Source organism: Protopterus annectens, chromosome 10.part0 (genome assembly GCF_019279795.1).
Source record: "Protopterus annectens isolate FY-2018-M chromosome 10.part0, PAN1.0, whole genome shotgun sequence".
Lineage (NCBI taxonomy): Eukaryota > Metazoa > Chordata > Ceratodontiformes > Protopteridae > Protopterus > Protopterus annectens.
Genome location: NC_056744.1, coordinates 650716809 through 650742914, shown reverse-complemented (window position 1 = coordinate 650742914; position 26106 = coordinate 650716809). Strand labels below are relative to the sequence as shown.

At 38.3% G+C, this 26106-nt stretch overlaps 1 protein-coding gene across 1 annotated transcript in view; it reads left to right on the top strand.

Annotated features, from left to right (window-relative positions):
• Positions 1-26106, top strand: part of TTC22 (tetratricopeptide repeat domain 22) — a 389648-nt gene that overhangs the window by 118675 nt on the left and 244867 nt on the right. The gene's annotated exons all lie outside the window — the stretch shown is intronic.

Here is a 26106-nt window from a genome sequence, read left to right as displayed (position 1 = left end):
ATGGGGGCCATTCTCCCCAGAGCCTGGCATAGCTCCATTTTAGGAATGTGTCCGTGTCTTGAGGATTCTACACTGCCATTTTTTTCCAGTCCTGGCACCTGCTGTGCACACAACATGGTTGGGCACTTTTTTATCCTGGGACCTGTGCACCCTGATGTCTTTTTTATCTTTTAACCTACCACATTCCTTGATATATGCTATATAAAATTCAGTCTACATGTCAGTGTTGTCTTTTGAGATTTTGTGAAAACAGGGTCCACCACAGGAAGGTACTCACAAAGACTTGAGGATGACACCAGTTCCAGCAATACTTCTCCTTTTCTTGCTGTTATCATCATGTCTCCATTCAGACTTCCTCAGTGTGATAGTAATAATAACCCTTCAACATCCAGCTTGGTGATGGCAGATTGCTTGCTGCCTTCCTGTATGGATGCTGACTTCCTGTATGTACTTCCCATATTCCTTGCTGCCTTTCTGTATGAATGCTGATCCTTCTACTCCCACTGTCTGTTTTTTTTTCAGTCCCTGAATAGCACTCTTTCCTTAAGCTTCAGTTTTCCCAGTTTCTCATCAAGGTGACAGTCATTTGGGTTGTCAGTATTTCTAGATTTTCCTTTCACAGCAAAACTGCCTGTTGAGATCCTTGCTTTACTTAGTGCAGCTACACCATAGCTTCTGTCACTGTGGCTGTACTAGCTTGTATCTATACAATAAACACAAAGAATTTATTGTTAACTGCTCTTGTATTACCTTGTTTTTGTTGTTAAAACAACTGCCTTATTTTGTATGACCAGCAGAACTGATCTGTTTTCTCTGACTATCTGAAATTTTACCTGTTGGCTCTTCATTGTTTTATTACACACGTAAGACTTGGTGATTGCTACTGTAACTTTTAACACTGCCAAGGTATAATGCCACCCACAAACTATCACAGATTCATAGGTATTCCAAGGTCTTATGAACATTCAGGCTTTGACAGTAACCTCTCTCAAACTGCACCTCCGTTTTCCAGGCACACCATACAAGCCAATCCCAGATTACATTTTTGGCTGCCTGTCTAGTCATGTAGGTTATGTTTAACTGAAGGTATTGAGTCGCTCTACTTAACATGCAGGGGAAGTTTATTCTAGAACTTTGAGGGACATTCGATTATAAACCTGTTTCCACACCATGTTTTATTTATCTGTTAGTGAAAATTTAGGTCCCTGGTTCTTGCACTTGTGGCAGTATTGGACATGAGGAGATACGGAATGTCCAGGACAATTGGGTCATTAATGCTGTGTTAAAAAAGACTGAGGTCTTCCCTAAAAAGTGTGAAAGACACTGAATAAATAGTTAAAGCTTCCAGCTGCTCCTGGTAGCTCAGGTACTTTAGGTCTGTGATCTTTTTTGGTTAGGAACCTTTGTGTGCTTTCTAATTGGTTAATATGTTTATTGAAATCCATCCCAAAGGGGTTTGATCAATACAGAGTATAAGAGTGTGATTACCACTTTAAATGTGATGACATTTCTTTTGCTAATAGTTTGGCTAACTAAAAGGATTTCGAGAAAACTCTTATCACATGATGGTCAAAAGAGCGGGTGGGGGGGGGGACAATTAACCCAAGCTCCTCAGTCCCTGACTACATTTCCATTTTGTAGAGGTGTTCTAAGTATAGAGTATGATAAAGGGAGCGGTTGTATACCGAAAGTGATGACACTGCATGTTTTAGCATTTAGTTTGCGCTCTTTTTAGTACACCAAGAGTTTACTAGGGAGAGTTCGTTCTGGATGAACTTTGTTAGCAAGACGTCTTCTCTCTCTGCTTGGATATCTGAGAAGTAAATATTAAAAGGGAGTGGTAATACAACCGTGCCCAGAAGTACTCACTTTCATACTTTCTGATGTGGCACCTGCAGTTTACACTATGTGGATTTTGTCTTTCAGAAATGTTGATATACACCTTACCACATGTGGGTCGATTTTTAAAGTATTTAGCTTTTATATATTGCCAGCTTGGGGGATGGGGTTGAAGGCCTTGGCCAGGTCAAGATAAGCTGTGTACAGAAAGAAGATTTTGCCAATAGGGGTGACTGCATGTAGAGGTGCAGAAAATAAGCAAGAGAAGACGGGAATTTACTGAGAAACCTGACAAAGGAACCAACGATTCAGAGTACATAACTAGATGGGGAAACATAATAGAGTGGGATGAGGTGAAGAAGATGTTTGGACTCTAAGTTAGAGACTGCCTTCCCTACCAGGGATTGATATCAGAGTATAAGCAAACAGAAAGAGATAAGGGCATCCTAAGTGAAAAACCTGCTGTGGTCGAGATTTTAGTTGAATCCAGAACAGAGGTTGCTGTTAAAAAGGGAATAATTAGCAGGCCATAAAAAAATAGCATGATAACTATAAGAATCAATAGAGGAGGTTTGAAAAGATTGGGAGGGGAGCCTGGAAAAGCAATTTACAACAAGGGAACAACAGCCGGACGTATGTATGGCTCCCAAGTATGCAACAAAGTCCAGAAGGTTTAGGATTTTTGCTTGGAAGTGTTTGCAGAGGTATTTTTATACCCCGAGCAAACTTCAAACAATTTTTCCAGAGGTAGATACTGAATGTTGGAGGTGTGATGTGGAAAAAAGAGATAACTGTGAGCATGTTTGTTGTAAGTTTAATGAGATGGCAGATTAAAAAAAAAATCCCTGCAAATGCTGTCAGAAATATTAGGGGACCAAGTAGCCGTAACTAAGGAATTAATTCTTTTGAGCTGGGTCACAATACTGTTAGCTGCCAAAAAAAGCAATGGCTAGAAAATGGAAATCAAAATCTAAACCGACTTCCACCTTTTAACAAGGCCAAAGTGGGATGTGGGGTGTGGCCAGTAGGACAGGGGTTGTGGCCAATATAACACTGGCCACACCCCCACCATGCCATCACCAGAGGTCTTAAAGGAGATGCAGTATTACAGTTATGGGTACAGCATTGTGATGTTATTACAGCATACTGAAAACTCACAAATCATTTAAATGAAGTAAAGCATTACTGCAAAAACACATTACTCAGTTGTAACAGTAAATAAACTTTAAAGGAAAAAAAAACACACTACTCATTAAACAGGCACTTGTTTATTTAAAAAAAAAAAGTAAAAAAAATCATAAACCAACCATATCCACACACAAGGCAAGTGTATAATTAAGACTGTTTTTATTGCAAATTAAAGCTAAAGCAAAGAAAAAGCACAAAACTACATACTGCACCCTAGTACTACATACTGCACCCTAGTACTACATACTGCACACTAGTACACTAAATCACTTTTTTTTTTTTTTAAAGTTTATTTTGAATTTGATTTTATGGCTTGAAGAAGGGCCTGCTTTGAAACAATATTTGAATAAAAGTCACTACATTTCATCCGGTAATTTATAGTCATCATTAGTTCGGCTTTTAACAAGTCCACATTACATCAGTTTTGCACATTAGTCTATTTACTTTTCACCAAAGAAAAAACTCTTTCTGCAAATGCATTTGATGCTGGTATAGATAATACCCTAGCAATTACCAGATATAGTGCAGTCAGCACAGGCCCTTCTCTGAAAAGCTTCAGCCACTTTTCCTGGGGTTAAGCTTGTGTTACATAACTGTTCGAGAAAGGACCTAACTGCCAAGTAGTCTCTGAAAACATGGTCTTCATCTACATCCCACAGACTCAGGACAGTGGTCACACTGAATAAGTTACTGAAAGCAAAGGGCTCAGTTAGAGATAATTTAGACAGTATAAACAAGTAGTTTTCAGTATAATCAAACCACTGTTCCAAGTACTTTACTGCTGTCTCCAAGAACACAATGAAGTCTCTTTTCAGTTTGTTAGCAGAAGTGCTGTCTAATGTGTTCATAAGTGCCCTAAGTTTCCCTCCAAAGAAAGCACCTTCAGTTCTTGCCTGCAGTTTTTGCATGAGAGAGACCATTACACAAAATGTTTCCATGGCAGTAAGTTCTGTTTTTCTAATGTACTTATATGTTCATTGAAATCCAATCCACAAGAACAGCACAGAGAAAGTGTGAATAGTACTAGGGCAGTGTAGGCAAGGCATTCTCACCATGCTCATTAGCTGAAAAGTACTGCCATATCTGCCAGGGGGTCTCCTCTTCTCCCTGGGAGATGAAATAGCACCGGAGCACTGGAAGATTTTTCACTGTTTTTTCAATGGCTGGCAGTAGTGACAGCCACCTTGTTGGCACATGTCTTAACAGACTCTCAAATTCCATGCCACAAGAAGTCTTTCAAGTCTCTGGTCCTTTTAGCAGAACCTGAGAAATGGCTGAAAAGTTTCATTACAAATACTTCCACATTGTGCTGCAGGTTTTTTGGCTGCATTGTGAATGATGTGGGCAACACAGTTAGCCTTCTGGAGTGATGGGCACGTTTCTTTTAATCTGGTATACACACCAGATTTCTTCCCATAGTTCACACTGGAATTATCAGCCCCATATGCTGAAATGCTGTTCCAGGGCAAGGTGTGCCTTTCCATAATGTTTGAAATTTGCTGTGATACAGCCTGTGCAGATTCATCAGGGTCTTCATAGAAGTCCAAAAGGCCATTCACCACCCCTTCTTCTTTAGAAAAATACCTCACAACAAGTGGAAATAATTTTATGTTCCCCTTGTTGGAAGCATCCGATGAAATTGCAAATGAAGTGCCTGGTTTTTGAAAGTCATACAGGAAGCATTCCAATGAGTGTGGTCCCAAAACATTTTCAACAATGGCTTGAGCCTTGGTTCTTCCACAAGATAGTTTCTTTGCAATGTCCGAGTCGCTGTACAACTGGCTGGCCAACTTTACTGCACAGTCCAAACTGTTATAAGAAATATTGTGCTTAACAGCATGGAACACCTCAGAGGCTTCTGCTGCAATGATCCTAAGTTCTGGTCCCTCAGTGTTTGTGTTCCTTGCCCACTTTGTAATCAGGTGACTGGATTTTGTTTAAAGAATATGTTGTTCAGTAGCCTCATGTCATACGACATCATGTCTTCCACCATGGGTCACTAGAAATTCTTTCTTGCAGTACCTGCAGAATGCGTTTACATCACTGCATCTCTTGATCCAGTCGAATTCCGTTCTCCAAACATCCTGTCACCTGCACATTCTCTTGTTGCTGGTTGGCTGTGATGACGCTGCTGCTCTCTTCATTCTTGAATCTGTACTTACCTGATATGCAACATATTTAGCAAAACTGTGTTAGTAGGGTGCAGTAACATATTGGTGCATGAATGAACTGGCTACAAATACTGGCACACAAAAGAACTGGTGTGAAAAACATTGGCACGCAAAAGAACTGGCTTGAAAAACATTGGCAAGCGAAAGAACTGGCTTGAAAAACATTGGCATGCGAAAGAACTGGCTTGAAAAAACATTGGCATGCGAAAGAACTGGTTTGAAGAACACTGGCATATGAAAGAACTGGTTTGAAGAACACTGGCATATGAAAGAACTGGTTTGAAGAACACTGGCATATGAAAGATCTGGTTTGAAGAACACTGGCATATGAAAGAACTGGTATGAAAAAATATCGGGATATGAAAGAACTGGCTTGAAAAAACATTGGCATATGAAAGAACTGGTTTGAAGAACTGGTATGAAAAAACATTGGGATATGAAAGAACTGGTATGAAAAAACATTGGGATATGAAAGAACTGGTTTGAAAAAACGCTGGCATATGAAAGACCTGAGGAATGGAGCAGAAAAGAATTAACATTACAAACCATTTGAAAAAGGTAAAATAGTAAATGAGGTAATGTAGGGGCATTTTGGCCACTGAAAACTTTGACATTAACACAGCTTGTAGAAAACGAAATGTACTATTTTTACTGCTGACCATGCTCCCCACCCCTCAACAAAATAAAGTTAAACACATTTTCACTGTACCAAAAAAAAACACTCTAAAATGAATGAGAATGCACAGCGGACACCACAGACCCGATTTAGCTTTTGACCACAGCAGTTAAAAGAAATAAACGTACAGCACTAATTTACACAGCGCAATGATCTGTTAACGAACATGCCCAACAGCAGCACTGGCCGTAATCGGATTAAAATGAAAACAGTACATTGTAAATTTATTGAAGACATCACTAAAAGCAAAATACAAACTTTGCTACTTACAAAAGCAAACTATCCTGAAATGACGACATGTTTTAGCACAATCCCAAATGCACTGCATTAACTTCTGAGCATGCATCCACAAAAAAAAGGGGGGGTATGTAAACATTTTACCTTTTAAAAATACTTCTTTCAAGAGCAGCTAAAATAAACTACAATGCACACCAGACCCCATGGATCCCTTTTACCTCAAAACAAGAGTAATTTACCCAGCACAATGATGCAATAAGCAGGCCCAAGTAAAATCAGCACACCCATATTCACATTACAAGCAAAGAGGACATTTTAACCCAATTCTAGTAAAAAAAAAAAATTCTATTAAAGACAACATAAAAAATAAAATGCAGACATTTACAACTAGAAATGAAAACGATCTTGAAACAGCTTCGGCAAGTTGGCAACATGTACCTACTAGAATAATAAATGCTCTGTGTAAACTATTAACATTCCCCCTCAAAAAGTACCACATGCACATTGTACATTGACTTGCAAGAACTAACAGGAAAAATTACCCAAACAGTATATCCTAACTTCCAGAAAACAGCATTAAATTGCACACATTTCCATACAAAAAAAGTGCAAACTATGCTCGAACATTTTCTATCTGTAAACAGAAAGTACCCTGAAAAAGGTATGACAATAGAAATACATTACACTACATTTATATTTAAGACCCCCCCCACCAGAAATAAACAAAACTTCTATACACATGGTTCAGCCTTTAAAACGTAATGCTTCCAAATCATACCCCAACAACCACAACAATTATAATTACATATACATACACACACACACCACAGGTTTTATACCTTTAAAAACTACTACTTGTAAATCTCAAAATAACCAATGCACAGATGTAAATACTGCATACTGCACCCCCATCTAGCTCTAAACAATAAAAACTTAAATTTAAATAAAGCACAATATTCCCATTTTAAACTAATACGTGGAAATCTCAAAATTACCACTGCACAGATTTAAATACTGTGTACTTACACCCCCGTTTACCTCTAAACATTAAAAACTTAAATTTAAATAAAGAACACTATTCCCATTTTAAATAACTAGAGCCACCAGTATCGCAGTCTTCGCTGGGATAGCTGGCTTACTTCCTGTTGGAATGGCTGGCTGGATGGCTGGCTCCCTGCCTGCTGGACTGGCTGGTTGGATGACTGGCTCCCTGTCTGTTGGAGTGGCTGGCTGGCTTCCTCCTTTCCTTGCTGGCTGGCTGGCTGGCTGGCTGAATGGCTGGCTTCCTTCCTTCCTTGTTGGCTGGCTGGCTGGCAAATCTCAGTCCTTATAGCAGCTGTAGAAGCGGTAATACAAAACTGCTCTACAGCTGCGACCTTTGTAGGGCTCTTTCAAGTTGAATCCCCACCCCCTGCATGATTTACACAACCCAGACCTAATAGGGAATACCTCTAACTGCAGGTCCGGGTTGGTGACATCACTGCATTGCAATGGAAAAACCAGAAGTACTTTCGGCATTTCCACGGCAATTCAGCGTGCATTGGAAAACTGGACTTTTTAAGTCCTACTGCTTGACAGTGTGGACAATGGGATGAGAAGGCTCAACCCATGAGTGTCCCGTTGACAATGGGATGGGTGGTAACCATACTGTATTTGAAGTATTGCATATTGTAAGAAAGATAAAAGAACTGAAAGAGGGATATTTAGAAAAGGGGAGTAGTAAATTACATGGAAAAATGGAATTTGTTGAAATAATACCTGCAGAATAACGTTTAGGAGGAGGAGTAAGGTTAAAGGGAAGGCAGGAATTGAATGATTTATGTAATGCTGGATTGAAAGACAGTTGTGCTTCTGGATACTGGCCAAGGCTCTTGCCACCCCTATAGTGCCTTTTTCAGGTGGTGTTCCAAACAACAAATTACCACCGTAACAGCTACAAACAAATGCAGTCTGAGGGTCATGCTCCTCAATGCTAGAAGTCTAAATTTCAAAATGCACTCGCTCGAAGTACTCCTTAAAATGGAGAACATCAACATTTGTGCTGTAACAGAGACCTGGTTCAAGGCAGCAGAAAGCACCCCTACACTACCAGGCTGTAACTCATTCCACACCTTTCGGCCCCAGAAACTGGACCAAAGCTCCAAAGGAAGTAGTGTTTCTATATTCATAAAGAATGTGCACACCTCCAGACTGATAGCCCAACACAATGCATCAGAGACACTTCAGCTGCAGCTAACATTGGGTAAGACAGCGATTCAGGTTGTAGTCTGCTATATGTCCCAAGACTCACACACCACATTCCTAAGCACCCTGGAGAATATTAGGGTCCAACATAACACTCTCATACTGGGCAACTTCAACTACCTCTCAATTAACTGGGAAAACTACTCATGTACCAAGACACTTGCCCAACGTTTCCTGGAATTCATTAATTCCAATCCTCTGGACCCGCTTGTTCTTATCCCGACTAGAGGTAGCAACTTCCTTTACCTGGTCATTACTAACATGGGCAACTGTTGCTCTACACCAATAGTCAACTCTTCCCTGGTTAGATCTGACCACAAACTAATTACCTTGGAAATCCACATCCCTCCCCCACCCCCCACAAAGGTAACCACCATGAAAAACTTCTCCAAAGCTAACTTTGGGCTCCTAAAACATTCAAATGGAGAATAGTTGCATGACTGCCAAATCATACACCAATGCACTGTACGAATACGCACACAAATGCATGGATCTCATCATACCCAATAGAACCAAGATGCTCTACCCCAAAAAAAAGGACGCCAATCTGGTGGTCCCCTGCCTAACAAACACTACAACAAAAGGAGGAAACTGATGCGGAATAAGGTGAAGCCCCAAGACTGGAAAAACTCCCTTATCAGCCTCAACAAAAAGTTGAGATCCCTCATCAAATCCTCTAAAGCCTAGCTATGAAAACAGAATTGCAGCAGATAATAAAGACAACTGCAAGGCCTTCTATAGTTATGTAAAGAATCTCCACATCAATACCCAGATTTTCTCTGAGCTACTGCACAATGGCACCTCCTATACCGAGCCAACATATATTGCCAATATACTGGCCAACAGATTCAGTGTCAACTTTCCCCCTCTTTCCCCCTGAAAGGACCAATCACAATTCCAGTAGATTGCCAGACACCCAATATTTCTACTGCACATGTTAAAACAGCACTGTCCAAGGTTAAGAATACAGCTTCTATGGGACCTGACAATATTCCTGACTGTGTTCTACATGGACTACAGCGTGAACTGGCACTTCACCTGTGTGCCCTGTTCAATCACAGTCTCACCTGAGGCTTTGTCCCTACTGAATGGCGTACTGCTACAGTCATCCCTCTCCACAAAGGAGGAGGGACTACAGACCCTGGGAACTATCGCCCCATTAGCCTGACAAGTCTGATATGCAAAGCTATGGAATGCATCATCATTTGGACCTAATAAACAAGAATATAGGGAATCTACAAACTCTGGATCCTACACAGTTTGGTTTTCTGAAGGGAAGATCATGCCTGTTCAACTTGGTCAACTTCTTTGAGTCGGTCAGCAGAGCTGTGGATGAAGGCAAGGTGGTTCATACAGCCTACCTTGATCTGGCTAAGACCTTTGACACCATTCCCCACTCAAGAATCATTGAAAAACTCACTAAGCTTGGCATCAACCCCTATATCACTAGGTGGTTTGCAAACTGGCTCACGGATAGAACCCACAGTATGAAAGTAGCTGACTCCAAGTCAGACTGCTGACTAGTCACGAGTGGAGTCCCACAGGGTTCGGTCCTGTGTCCTCTCCTGTTTGGAATCTACTTCTCTGAAGCCCAGGCCAACACGAAGGGACTCTGGCTGAGAAAGTTCGCAGATGATTGCAAGTTGGGAGCTATTATTAACTTCCCAAGTGATGTTGATACCCTACAGAATGGCCTCACTGAGACCGACGACTGGTGTCAAAACCATGGCCTTAAGCTCAGTGCCAAAAAATGTGTCATCATCCCCTTTGGGAAAAACCCGGTTCCAATAAATTACCTCATAGATGGTAGTCCAGTGAACACAGAAGGCATTATAAGAGATCTGGGAACACAGGTTAACAGCAACCTCTCTTTTGATCACCACATTGTCACTGTGGTCAGAAAGTCCTTCTATGTGGCACATCTCATTACTAATGGTTTTGCATCCAGGAAGAAAAAGGTCATTGTCTCCCTCTACTCTTCCCTCATTAGACCAGTCATCGAGTACAATGCCCCATTTGGCATGTACCTCACTAGACACCTGCAACAACTGGAGAGGCCACAAACGTACCTCACAAAGAGGATCCTAGGCCTTAAACACTTGTCCTATATGGACAGACTCAAAAAACAACTATTCTCTGTCTCATATTGCCTACTTAGAGGCGATCTCTGCTTGACTTACAAAACCATGTCTGACCCAGCTCTGTTAGAAATGCTACATCTAAAGAAATCCCAATCCCTCCACACCACACGCTCCAGAGATCTCACCCTTATTACTGCATTCAACAGAATGTACTGAAGGGACAGGTTCATAACCCAGAGACTACCCATGCTATGGAATAGACTTCCCATACATGTCGAGCAGTGCACCTCACTGACCCTCTTCAAGAGAAATCTTGATGAGTGGATGGGAAATAGAAAATTCACCCTGGGGATAACTCCAGTGGCTCTACTCGACAGAGGCACTGGAAACTAAGGTTGGGTGGCACAATGCCAGAGTAATCTTATGGCTAGGCTTGTAAAGGCCACCTATGAACCTAAGAAAACATAATGTATAATGTGTGTAAATTGAAAAATGTTAATATGGTTTGCTTTCTTTTCTGTTAATATATGTGTGCATATGTCTTAAGTGATATCTTGATAAAGTTTTTTTAAAAAAAAGATAAGCTGTGTGTGCTGCATGGTTACCATCTACAGCCTCTAAAACCCTTTCAAAGAAGTGTAACAGAATAAGTAGACAAGATCTACTCTTCACAAAGCAAAATTCCTGGGGGTCAAGTCTAATAAGATTTTTGATAATGTAGTTTATGTGATTAGTTATAATATATTGCATGGCTTTGTGGATGAGCCTAATAAGGCTAAGTGGTCTGTAATTACTCAGACCAGTTGTAAGGCTACCCATATGATGGGCCATTACCACTTCAGTGCACCATTCATCAGGGACAAAACCAGTAGCTAAACTTAGGTTAAACAGTTTGTGAACTGTGTCTGCAAGGGCATGTTTAGAACTGTTAATGAAGCAACAAATCAAATTGTCAGGTCTCAGGAAGGAAGTACTTTTGGTCTTGGTTAGCACTTTCTGCAAATGATCTGTAGAAATTATTTATTTATTGATTGCCTTTTGTTTACTGGGATGGTCTGACTGTGTGTTCATGCCCATTTTCAGTGGAAGTCCAGGGAGAAAAGCTGCATTAGAGTTACAATAAACTACAAAAATTACAAAGAATTTTCAAAGAAAAAAGAAATCAGTTTCTTTACTGTAGAAATGGGGCTTCAACATCATCCAGTGGGTAATATAATCAAGACAGAGGTTAATGCAATTTGATTTCTGTAGGAGTATTATACAATAATCAACAGGTTGCATTTACATATACAGCAGTTTTAGTTGTAAATAAACAGGATTTATTTACATTTACAGAATAGGGTAAGAGAGTTGGAAAGTTAGGGAATGGTGATAGTCTAGAGATCTAAGAGACAGAGAGAGACAGAAAGTGTCAGTCAGGGTGTAAACAATAACAGAGCCAGGAGGAGGTGGAGTCTAGGTGCTGTTTTAGGTTGTGCTTAAAGCTAGATGCACAGCTGTCCTGTTTTATTGGGATAAGCAGGGAGTTCCACTGTCTGGTGACACAGGATGTGTATAGTGAGTCTCCGGCTGTATTATTGCATGTGTGTAGTTTGTATATTATTTTGTGGACAATTTGAAATTGAGTGAAAGTGGGGTGATTAGCTAGTTCTAGCTAGATGATCTTCTTTATTGGTACATATGGCAGGATACATTAGCTGCAGACTTAGCTATTTTGTTAAGGCATGCCAGTAATTAATTTAGTAGGGTGGCTTGAATGTTGGTCAATATGGGTGATGCATAGAGAAAGGAAGGGAGAGGGTAGGATGATGCTAAGGATTTTCTTGATGAGTTTGTGAGGTGGGGGTTTGTTTTGTTAGAAGAAGCCCAGTTTTTGGTGAGTTTTCTTGATGGCCTGGGTGACATGTAGGTCAACGTTTAGGTTATTGTCTATTATGACTCCTTGTGGGTCTACCTCAAAACGCCGACAATGCAGACCGCCGACAGCAAGAACACCGACACCGGAAGATCAACAACGGAGAAGATCGACAGTTGAGAATCCCGACGCTGAGAACACCAACATGTTAAGGTAAGTGTGCGATAGGGACGGACGTTAGGGTCATGGTGTGGGTAAGGTAAGTGTGCGATAGTGACAGAGTTTAGGTTTAGGGGTGGGTTAAGTGAGTTAGGGTTAGGGTGTGGGTAAGGTAAGTGTGCAATAGTGATGGACTTGAGGGTTAGGGGCGGATTAAGTGAGTTAGGGTTAGGGTGCGGGTAAGGTAAGTGTGTGATAGTGACGGACCTTAGGGTTAGGGATTGGGTTAAGGTTAGTGCATAGATAGTTGTGTTTGTAAGGTTTAGTGTAGGTTTGTAAGGTTTTTGGTGTGCTTGTGTTGCGTGTATGTTTTTGGGAAAGGTATTTGTTTTGTTGTTTGTCGGGATTTTGGTTTGTCGGGCATGTGAAGTTTCGCGTTTTTGAACTTTTTTTTATTTTTCAGTGTTTTCGTGTCGGTTATCTCATTGTTGGCGTTCTGCGTTGTCGGCGTTTTCAGGTAGACCCCTCCTAGTAGTGTGACATTTGTTACAGTGTCTATGGTATGGTGTTTGTTGAAGTAATATTAAAGACTGTAATATTTTAGAGAGAAAGTAATATTTTACAGATAATTGGAGGACCAAGTGATTCAGAAATGTCATGGCTTTGAATAGAAGTCTCATGGGCAAAGTTACACTAAACTTGTTTGCAAGGAAATTGTCAGTGTCTATTGGATCACAATAGGAAATGTCATCGGGCGGCCACGGTGGTGCAGTGGTTAGCATTGCCGCCTCACAGCAAGAGGTTCTCTGGTTCGATTCTCGTCTGGGGTGCCTTCTGTGCGGAGTCTGCATGTCCTGCCTGTGGTTGCGTGGGTTTCCTCTGGGTGCTCTGGTTTCCTCCCACATCCCAAAGACATGCAGTAGGTGGATTGGACACTCTAAATTGGCCCTAGGTGTGAGTGTGTGCCTTCTGTAAAAGGTTGGGCACTGAGCTGGCAACTCAACACCGTAAAACTCCACTGCCAATCATGAGCAGACAGATGATCTGCTGTGGCGACCCCTAACTGGGAAAAGCCGAAAGAAGAAGAAGATTACGAATAACTTCAGAACAATCTAGGCTATTTTTTTTTCATTATTCTAACATTGTCACGGAAGGATTTATAGTTATCTTTGGCTTCAGAGGCCAGCCTAAGTTCATGGGCTGCTTTAGTGGACCTGATAGTGTTCTTCATTCTTTTGTAATGGTTTTGATATTATCCTTGGGAAGAGTAGTTTTAGAATTACTAAATAATTTAAACAGTTTCTTTCTTTTGTTGTATAGTTTAGTTATGGAGATGGGCCACCAAGGTGGTTTGCATTTTGGATTTCCCCATATTTGGTTCTGGTAGGGGCTGCTAGCTCTGGAATTGTTTAAATAGGTCTAGAATTCCACAGTGAGCCTTGCTGCTCTTTTAAGGTCAGGGGAGTTGCAATCATAAGTAAATTTTAATATTTTAGCATTGAGGTATTTGAGATTGACATGTTTGTAGTCATTAAATTTAGTGGGGCCCGTTGTATGAGCTTTTGGGATTTTAATGGAGAATGTCAAAAGTTTATGCTCGGACATCACGGAGCTACCTGAGGAGAAGTGCAGTTGGCAGCCGCATTCATAAAAATCAGGTCAAGAATGCTATACTCTTTAGCAGGTTAATTTACCAAATGCAGAACAGAATTTTTTTTAAGTCTAGGAATTTTTGGACATATCGTACATTGGAGGTATAGGCATCCCAGTTTATTGAAGGTAATTAAAGTCACCCCAAAAAAGGAAGTTTTCACTAATAATAAGATTATTTAGAACACTGAGAAATCTTAAATGGTCCTCAGGGGGCAGAGAAGGTGCTTTGTTGCATGCTATTAGTTGATCATTAACCCAATGGAGAGTGGTCTGCAGCTCAATGATTTCAGTTTCTGAGTCCCTAGGAATCAGCCTGAAGTTAATATGCTCTTGACAAATATGGAACATCAAACAAACAGTTATTAACCACTTCCTCCTATTCACCTATCACCAAAGGAAAGACAAAAACATAAAGATTTATTTGATTTTATTTGTTGTTTTATTTTAGTTGCATTTGTTAACTGGGGGTAGAGCACTGATTTCCATGGACCTTTAGCAGACTCATCCCAGGAGTGTTATCTGGTTAAGTGACTTGCTCGGTGTTACACAGTTAGTCAGTGGAGGCAAAGGGAACCAAACCCTGGAACACAGGAAACAGCATATTAAAATCTCCTTAAAATCTCCTTAATCTTCTTCATCAGCTGCTAGACAGTCTTCAGTAGATAAACTTCAATTATGTACATCTGAAGAAGGAGAACAAGTTGCTAGTAAATCCTACACCAAACTTTAATTATTCATAGCCACATATAACAGCCCTTGCAGTCATTTATTCAAATGTGCTTGTCTGCCTCTTTGTATGGTTAAAGCCTCCTCACACTCATGGATTTCAGACATAGTGCAATAGAAATCTAACAATGCAGGAAATTTACAGGATATGCAGTTCCTGGTAATTATTTTCTTTGTCATCACCAATATATAAAAGACTAACCCTAACTCAGGCTTAATACAAGTATCCTTTGGAGATTACCTCAATAAGATGATTGGGGCATTTAAAGTTACTTTTAGTGGTCCCGCATGGTCCAGAAACTACCAGCTGTTCTTTTTTGAAGTGGTTCAGTATCTTACACTCCAAAAATATAAGAATCCAATTTCCTCTTTCTCCAAAATTACATCTACAACAAATGCAGGAATCCTGGAAATATATGCAGCAACCTGCCTTGAGTTTAAAAGCATTTCTTCTAAATATCCCAAAAATTCTGGACTTTGTATGCTATCTGGGTAGTAAACAGATTTTTTTTCTAATATGTCTGATCAAACTGAATATGAATTTGTTCCTTCCGTGTCCTAATTAGTTCAAGTATCACACTGTCTTAGACTCTTAATTCCTTTTATGTCCTACAATGCAAGTGCACCCACTATGCCCCCCTCTTGCTTAATGTCTGTAATAAAACTCAGTATCTGAGGCTGACTTTTCTATAAGAACAGTTAACCACCTCATGGCTTTCAGCTTGTTGATGAGTTGATAGAATTGGAGGAAATATCCTCCCCTAAAGATCAAAGACTTCCCTGCATTGATTTCATGAAATATAATATTCAGTCCTTTGAAGCTTATCCCACTATCTATGCCTAGGCAAATGTCTTAACCAGATTCTTAGCTGAAAATCTTGGTCACATGTAGCTTCAAAATAAAAACTAGGCTAAGATCTTTGAACCTTTCCAGCATATAGCATGTCTTACCAGTGCCCATCTGTTATTTCTTCTTCTTATAAGAGTTAGTGATGATTCCCTGGCTCACTCCATTTTCCCTCACCTACAGTAAACTGTTGATGTGAGCCTCTTTCTGAAATCCTCTGTTCATGGGTGATTCTTTCTCTTGAGCCTCATGATTCAACATTTGGTGCAGGTAAAGTAATCTATGTTGCGCCATTTTGAAATACAGACCAAATAAAGAAGGCATAGTCCAATAAGTATTTATTTTATTTTATTTTATGTCAAATTGCCTTCTCATCTTATCCCAAGATACTGATACATTTCACAATTACATGGTGTAAGTGCACATTTGAGAGTGAAGCAAAATTTCCTAGATGGATCATCTGGAACAGCCTGAAAACTATGAAGAGAAAAAGATAAGCCATGCATTTATATTACCTGTATCACCTGTGGCAAATCAAGTAGAGGACTCTTCTGCATAGTTAATTATTCACTAGATTTACTGAGCACTGTCTAATGAGTGACCTTAACGGTTTTCAAAACCATACAGGCCAGAGTCACTTCTTACTATATATGCGAGTTACTGTACCACAGATATGGGTATCTCTTGCTAAGCCAGTCTAAGGGAACAAAGTTCTGTGACAATATCCCTGGTCTTCAACCAATTCACCCAGTAATTTAAAAAAATTCCAAAGTGACTCTGCATATTCAGTACTCTCTTTAGAACCTATTAACAATCTTTCAGCTACACCAGGACATCATCAGCTAAAAGAGATAACTTGATCTCTTTTCCAAACCTGTCATAGTCCTTCATCTCTGATGTTCTAAAAATTTTGCATAGATTAAAGATAAAAGGTAAATCATAGTTCTGACATTAAAATTCTTAATGACCAAACCAAATGAAAAAAACAACAAATATGGTGTCTTAGTTTCACAAACTAAGAAAAACAAAAACAGAAAAACTGCTAAAAGGTATTTTGTTTAAAAAAATACTTTTAACTCTAACATCTATCAGCATATAACTTCAGTAAGTTATAGAACTAAAAAACACAACTTGAAAAAAAAACAGTTGGCATCCAACAATAATTAGTAAACAGTCTGTCTTATAGTAAATGCCTTGTACATAAAATAGTACGTCAAATAAGGCCAGTCAATATTTAAGACATAAAGGGACACATTTCAGTATGTACGGAGCTTTATACTTCAACAAAATATATTCAGTGGTTTACTATCATTATGTCAACTCACAGGCCGTCAAGTAGGAATATGGCCAATTCACCTCTATGAACGTCGGAATGCCGAATTCCAATATACCTGACACAAATACTGAACATCGAAACTCCTTACCACTCTGGACCCAGCAACAATCATTACCATGGGTCCAGATGAAGGGGGCAAAGAAGGTCATTCAGGAATGTCATTGTGCGAAATTCTGCCATTCTGGATGTAGGACACCGCACAGGTGGACTCGACCACCTGTGAGTCGACATAGTGATAGTAAACCATATTCAGTATGCACTCTTTATTTCAAGGAAGCTCAATACAGTAACAAAAAATTAATGTTATACATATTCCGTGCATGGACCGTGTTAAAATGACCTGCTATGGAACTTACAGGTGAACGATTATGAATGTCCTGCAAATGTTCGCCTATACACCGTTTCTTTGGAAAGCAATAAAGACTAATGGCATAAATTCCATTTTTAGTAGAATACATAAGTAAACCTTTTAAATGATGTTTAATGGTGTTATTATTTAACATTTATGTTTGATAAATATCCTTAAGAGCACTGTATCCCATATATTTATACATGCCCTTTTTGGTATCCTCATATCACTATCTAGTCTATTTATGGCTATGAGATTCTTCACATTCCTAAACAGAACATATGAATGCAAAAATGCTATCAGACAATATTGATTTTAATGTTTTATCTTTCATTAAATCTTCCAAATTTTCAATACAGTATGTACCAATGTTGAATGTTAATTTTATTAATGTATAATACTGTTGTCCCTGTCTTCTCTTGTAAAAACTCTGCTTCCTTGTAAGGTCTTGGCTGCAATTTCTCCAGGCAGTCCTACCAAGCTTGTGGACATCACCTAGCCTGTGTCACACATGCCTTGATATAGCAAGTAATATACTCTAATAAAGATTACTTAACTACCTCCCAGCAGTACTATAATTTCTGACATGTCAGTGGTCCTGCTCCCATCTACATTTGATCAGTATATTGTACTATTCTCTAATGTTCTTATTCTAAAAGTATATATTGAATCACCAGTGCTTCTGAAAGATAGTACTACACACACCACCACACACACATACACACACTAAATTGGATGCATGATCTAAAACACAAATAAGGAACATCTATATCCTTAACACCAAGTAAGCATGATCCCTCAAGACTGAAGTCCAGTCAAGGACTACATATTGGAGAACAGTAAGTGAATCTGCATCATGCCCAAAATGGTAAGTATGTCCATTATGTCTTCTTAATCTACAGTAAATGTGAAAATATGTGTCCATCACAGAAAATGTTTATGGTCTTAGTCCAACCTGGGCATCTTGTAGCTTGGATATCCAGTTCTAGTACTCTACAAGTAGTAAATGTCCTTCATGTAAAACAAGAATTTTAGCCATAATCTGCCTCAAGTCCATTTGTGAAGACTGCAGATGGATATAGATATTTACAGCCATCATTCTCTGTATTTTAAACAAAAAATAAACGTATCGGCAGTAGATATTTTATTACATTTTTTTGTGATTCAAGGACTGTCAGTGGTGTGTATTATTAAATTTTTTGTATTTTAAAAATAAAAACTGATAAAGGCTGAAAACTCAAATAACAAACTGGCACTTAGTGTAAAATCTGTTTAATCGCCACTTTCGTCCAACCAGACTTCATCAGAAATATAAAACTGTGTGAATTCCAAGTCATAAATACTAAATACATCAATTGTTTAATTACATCTTGTTAAAACCACAATCATTTAATCAAATAATTTAAAAAGACAGAGTGAAAAACAGAACAGGAAAAAGAATGTTCTAACTTATTTAACAGTTTTGGCATAAACCCTACGTTCTATTAGAAAACTGTTGATGGCATCATTTAAACCTGGAGGGACATCTGAATTTAACTTTATCTGCCATCTAGTCTCTCTCTGTTCTAAATAATTCTTAAAACTTCACCCTCTTAGGCTTAAATGTCCATGTTCAAAAACAGAAAATATATATTTTTTAAAATTACTACATACAACCCTGTGCCTATACAAGGCATTTCTACTGTCTTTATTTTCAACAATATTTACATGTTCCCTGATCCTGATATATAGGAGCCTGGTGGTCATCCCAACATAAAATTTAGAACATGTACTACAAACAGCAATGTAAACTACTCCTGAACTTTTGCAAGAAAAATAACCTGTAACTGGTATGGTGTAAGAAAGATGTGGTAAATCTATGAAGGATCCTTCCAAAATGTACCTACACGTACTGCATGCCTAATATTTGTGCATGCCATGGACTTCACTAATGCTTGGAATTTCAACAACAAATGAATCCCTACCCTTTTTCCAATAAACTTTTCAAATTTAAATCCTTCCTATACACAAACCTTGGTTTTATACCCACACTTTTTACTAGATCATAATTACCTTCCACAATCTTCCAATTTCTAGAAATCACATTTTTAATAATGGGCCCATCAACTGTCATAAGCATGCCAAAACTCAAATGTCTCTCATCGCACGACACAGTATTATTTGTAAGAAGAACAAGCTTTTTTCTAATAATGGCAGGATATCTATCTTCCCTTCTATCCTATACATATTGTGTCTGTTGATCTAATAAATTTCCATTATAACCTCTTTCCATGAACAGTTCTTTAATAAATTTAAATTCTTCAGCCAGAGAATGATCGTCGCTTGTCATTCTGCTGGCTCTAATGAATTGTCCCTTAGGAATATTGTCCTTTATATGCTTAGGATGTTGACTAGAATAATGTAAATAACTGTTCAGGAAAGTAGTTTTTCTATGAATACTACTTTCAAACCTACTATTAATATTGTCCCATTCTAAATGGACATCTAAATAATTAATAGATGTGCCTACATCACCCCTTACAAACTTAAGAAAACAGGAACTAGAATTGAGTTGTCCAAGAAACAGTTCCACTTGATGATGTCCCCCTTCAATTACAAAAACAAATCCTCTATAAATCTTTTGTAATATATAATGCCAAAGCTGTCATAATATGAAGTCAAAATTTTATATGCCCACCATCCCATGACTATGTTGGCAAACAAAGGGGCTACTGGGAGACCCCATAGCTATACCTTGAGCCTGTTTGTAATACTAACCATTGAACAAATAATAATGATTTTTTTAAATAATGTCCAATAAATTACAATAAAAATTAATTACTGTAGTATTGTGGTGCAACGTCTTAGAGCGTCTTCTGTGTGTCGACATGCGTGAATGGGCGTTCCTTCATTGAAGGTTGTGCGTTAGACTCAGCAAGCCAGCACGTAAAAATCTACTGCCAATCATTAGCGGACCGGAGTTCCGCTGTGGCGACCCCTAACCGGGAAAAGCCGAAAGACAGTTGTTTTGTAGTATTGTGGTGAGTAAATCTATTTAAATAAGCTCTTAACATATTCAATTCCCATTTCTCGAGATATACATGTATATAGAGATACCACATCCAAAGTAAAAATGAAATGTTTATTAGGATCAAACTTGGCTGCCTCATGAAACTGTCTCATGCTTTCTAAAAAGCTCCAAGAGTCTTTAAGAAAGGACTCCATTTGATGCACACACGGTTGCAAGAAAGAGTCCGCCATGATGGAAATGCCCTCAGTAACATAATTCGGGGCTGATATAATGGGTCTAAAGGGGGAGGTCAACCTGACTCTTATAAGTTTTAGGTATGCCAAATAACACTCCCACTTTAGGATGTTCAATGTGACAAAAATTATACATAAGTTCATTTAAATCACCAGCTAATAAACTGTCATACAAAAAATTAGAAATATACTTGTAACATTTGAAAATGTCAGCACTACTTGCTTTCTTGTACACACATTAATTTGCTAGCATATGTTCAATTTTTGTAACATACTCATTTTGATCCATGACAACAAGCATATCCCCCTTATCACTTTTCATTATACATATGGACTTGTTGTCACACGACACTTTCATGGCCACTCTACGTTCCTTATTTAAATTGTTATACACATTAAACATTTTGTCTTTACCAATACCTAATAAATGCCTCAATTCATTTTCACAAGCTGACTCGAACACTTTTAAAGTGTGATTCAATAATGGGTTATAACTGGAAGGCTTAATTAACAAACTCTCAGTGCATTTGACATCTTTCAACAAATAACATAAATGTAACTTTCTGGTATACTTTTTTAAGTGGAGAATAATATTGGTGATATCAGGGGTCTATATTAGATCACTGAATGCTTAAAAAAGTGAACGGTGATTGATCGAACTTATGTAAGCGAATGCTTACAATCTCAAACTGTCAGAACAGCAATTTTTTTCCTAGGGAAAAAATCGCTGATCCAAAACACATACACACAACACAAGCACACCAAACAAACAGCAATCCACACACATACACCTAAAATCTGACACCTAACCCTACACTAAACTATACACACACCACTAACTATCCACTTACCTTAACCCAAACCCTAACCCTAAGGTCCATCACTATCGCACACTCACCTCCCCCGCTCCCTAACCCTAACCCGCCCTAACCCTCACGTCCACACTATCGCACACATACCTAACCCACACCCTAATCCTAACTCATCTAACCCGCCCTAACACTCACATCCACACAATCGCACACTTACCTGAACCCGTAACTTTCCACCACAGCACTGAAAATACTGAAGCAACAGAAACAGACAAGCAAATTCTTTCCCTAGGAAAAAATTCAGGTTTCTGTTGCTTCGATATTTTAAGCTTTCACTTACATAAGTTCTATCAATCACTGTTCGCTTTTTTAAGTGTTCGGTGATCTAATATAGACCCTATATAAGCTTTCATTGAAGGTACAAAATTAATACCTAATCTAAGCAATTCAATATGATGTTGATTCAAATGGCAACTAGACAAATTTAAAATGTCTTTAGTAGGTGTGTTGTACCTTACTCATTGTCCGTTGAAGAGTCAGATGCCTCTTGACACCACACCTACATTTGTTTGATCTATACTGTTAGTACCCATTCAATATGCATGTGTTGCTCACTATGTGACTTGTTGTATAATTTATTCCCTGTTAACATGCCCTTTGCTGTCATTCTATTATTATGATTTTAGGACCTACTGTTTGACTTGGTTTTAACTTGACACTGCATGTAATAATTACTTTCTTTTTGATTTGTATTGCATTTCCACTCGGAACCTGAAAAAAGATCCAATAGGATCAGTTAACAAAGATGAATCAGTAAATTAAGTTAGTAAGTAAACAAATAAATAAATAACGTGTCTTTATTCTACCATGCTCAGTGAACCTACAGGACTTTTCAGAACATGCGTTATTCCTTTCCAGTATCAGTGGTTAAAAATGTGTTATAAGCTCCATCCTTCAACTCACACCTTCAGCATCACTGGTTGCTCAACATACCTTAGTAGAAACTTGAAAATAGTTAAGTTCAGTTTTTATAGCATCACTTTGGGTTTGTCTGAAAACAATATAATTTAAGTTTATTTTTCTAGACTTCACAGGTGGTGATGCAGTTGCAGCTTTTAACACATTTAGACATACTAAGGAGTAACAATCTGACTTAGATAATGTTCAAGTTTTGATAATACTGAGTCGAAAAATAATTTGCGGTTTTGTCAGTATTGTTTCCTCAGTGGAAATCACAATTCACAACAATATATTGATGTATGTGACTGAATTAAGCTATAAAATTAGAATTTAAGGACAAGTCAAGCCAGTAAGCATTGCAGATTCCCTAAACTGGCTTTGCTATATAATGTAGTTCAAGAATACATTCTGACAATGAGTATGTTATATGTACCACTTCGTCTGCTAGATCTGAGGATGACAGTTTGCAAATTATGACCATTTACCAGTTATATCTCCAGAGCCAGCCATAGCTACTACCTCAAAACTGTCTAGATATGGTAGAGACCATAAAAAAAACAGAAAATAGCTAGGTAGAATGACTAAAAGCAGCAAATGAGTATGTCATATTTTATAATAACAAAGACTGGGTCATGATGTTGGTGCATATATTTTTGCAAATGTCTTTGTTTTGAGAAATAAATCATGTAATAGATGAGGCATGCCTAGTCTATAGCACAGTCTACAGTGTGATGTATGGTAAATGATAAATGGTATGGTTGCTTTGATCACCGGAGTCTGTGTGTCAGTGTACCCACTTATTCTGCTGGGGTCTTAAACAGATCTGGACCCTCCAAAGCTCCTGACAAAGGAAAATTTTAACTACTTTTTACTGCCTGTAAAAAGTAATGCTGTATTTCACAGGGTGTAAAAGTGACTATGAATAGAACATGTTCACAAAATGAGTAAATGGATGTTCCATGGTATAAAATCAAGTGTTCTGCTTCATGTTTATATCTGGCCTACCATTCTTTTCAAAAGTCTCTCGTGCTGGATATGAGAAGACAGAAACTAATGTTTTAGGCAGGTTCAAGAATCATAATGTTTAGTATATGTGTAAAAAGAATTTAATGTATCCTGGATTGTATAACAGACCCTTTTGTTTAGTTGTACTATATTTGCACTGGAGCAGCATGCGTAATGTATATATTACTAAATTTGCTGTATAAGCGAATATCACCTTAAATAAATATTTATCGGGATGTAAGAATGTCAGTTACATAGAACAAAGGTCAAATTCTTATCACCTGGTAGTGACAGGATTTTACCTTTGATGAACAGGAAGTAGATACAGATGCACAGGTATTAATGACTATTACTCAAATGTATCCCTTCTATGTGAGTTCCAATGTCGTTTAATGCTTTTTCTAACCTATTCAAGTCACTGGAACTGAAGGCACTCCCAACCTGCACATTTCTGGTAAAACTGTTTTATTTCATAACCACCCCAATCCCAGGTGCTACTGCCCTGTCTCTTTCATTGTAACCAGGAAGCCATCTTCAGAAATAACTGATTACATGGTAGATCTCTGCCTTTCAGTAGAAATTAATCTCATTGAATACATACATGCAATCATTGGTAGAGCAGATGATAAAAGACCATGAAACCCACTCTGTGCCAACTGTTATGCTGTTGCCTTCTTTGGGGGTATATGGTTTTCATCATGATAAATAAATAAAAAATCAGTTAATTAGATTTTATTGACCCCCATTTACTTCAAAAACAGCCAGTATTAACAATCAGATTGTGAAATGGATTGAGTAAGAGTAAGGAAGTTTCACTGTATCCTTAAGTTTGTACAGTCTGAGACATTCCTTATACACAGGTCACACATATTTTTGTCAACCAGAGAATAAGTTGTGGATAGCAATTAATAAAGAGCCAAAGGATTTTATCTGGGAGGGAAGTGGGCAAGAGTCAAGTGGGATAAGTTAATCCTTACAACAGAACAAGGTAGTTTGGGATTACCTGATTTGAAAGGGTACTTCAGAGCTACACAGTTAATGCTCCTGTACATAGTACAAGCAGAAAGCAGTAATTCAAAGTGGAAAGGGATGATGATGAAATGGGGGGAACTCTAGAAATAAGGAGAGACTGGGATTTTGTATGCAGATCCTTAAGGAGATTAACAATAAATATATATAATATTATATTCATAAAGTAGCAGAAAGTAGTCTAAGAAATAAGCCAACACAGGAATGGAGAAAGGAGATTCTGCCGATAGGGATGACTACAATTAGGGGTACAGAGAATAGGCAAGGGGGAGCCTGGACAAAATTGGCAAAGCAACCAAGGTATTGGGAGCAAATAATTAGAGAGAGAAACGTAATCAAATGTGAAGAGGCCAAGAATACATTTGGACTGCAGGACAGAGAATGCTTTCCATATCAAGGAATGATATCAGAGTATAGGCAAAGAAAAACGAACGGGGTATCCTAAGTGAAAGACCAGCACTGGTAGAGTTGTTTAGTAGAGCATATAATATGTTACATTTTAATTATAGGAATCAATTGGAGGAGGTTAGAAAGGATTGGGAAGAGAGTGGATAAGCAATTCACAAAGAAACAATGGAAAGATATATGTATGGCTCCAAAATATGCACCAAAGTCTAGAAGATTTATGATTTTTGCTTGGAAGTGTTTACATAGGTATGTTTATACCCCAAGCTGACTCCAAAGAATTTTTCTTCAGGTAAATGGCAAATGTTGGAGGTGTGATGGGGAAGAAAGAGGTAAAGGTATTTTTTGGGACTATAATGAGTTGGCAGACTTTAAAATGTCACTGCAGACTACTCTGTCAGAAATACTGGGTGAGCAAATTGGTGTAATTAAGGAAAAGATTTTTTGAGCTGTGATATAGAATTAGAATTGCCTAAACATAGTAAGACCTTGCTGAGTTTAATTCTGGCGGCTGCTAAAAAAGCAGTTCCTAGAAAATGGAAATCAAAGTCTGAACCAACCATGCTAGAAGTAGTGAATATAGTAACAGAGATAAAAGCACTAGAAGTGGGATCTTTAGAAAAGGGTAGGAGCAAAAAAATGGAATTGTGTGAACAATACATGCAGAATAATGTTTTGAAAGAGGAATGAGGTTTAAAGGAAGGCAGGAATTGAATGAGCTATATGTTAGATTGATAATGACTATACAGAAGATCATATGTGATTTATAATGTTTTCAACTGAAAATATGTCAATACGGTTTGTTTTCATTTATAGTATATAAATGTACGATTGCTTATGTTATAAGTGATAATTCAATAAAGATGTTTCTTGTCTGAAACAAAATTTAGACATTCCATATCTAGGGACTAGGGTGTGAGAGAAACTGGGAACTTGGCCCCAGCAAAAATGCTGTTTTTATTATTGCTAATATATATATATATTGTAGTTTACTGTAATTACATTCATAGAATTACTGTGAATCTACTTTTTTCCCTTTATGCTTTCCATAAATCTTGCTGCAAAAAGTCAACACTACTCCCTTATCTACCAGGGATACAAGTACTGTAGTGTCCTACCATCCTGTCCTAATGGGCTGTCCTACCACAGCGTGGACTACAAATAGCTTTCCCACCCACTCACCCAAGGGCTATGCAAACATTTATTCTCAGTTTACTGTCATAATTTTCTTCAGCTTCTCCCATTATATTACATAAACACTATGAATATTAGTTAAATGTAATCTTTGTAT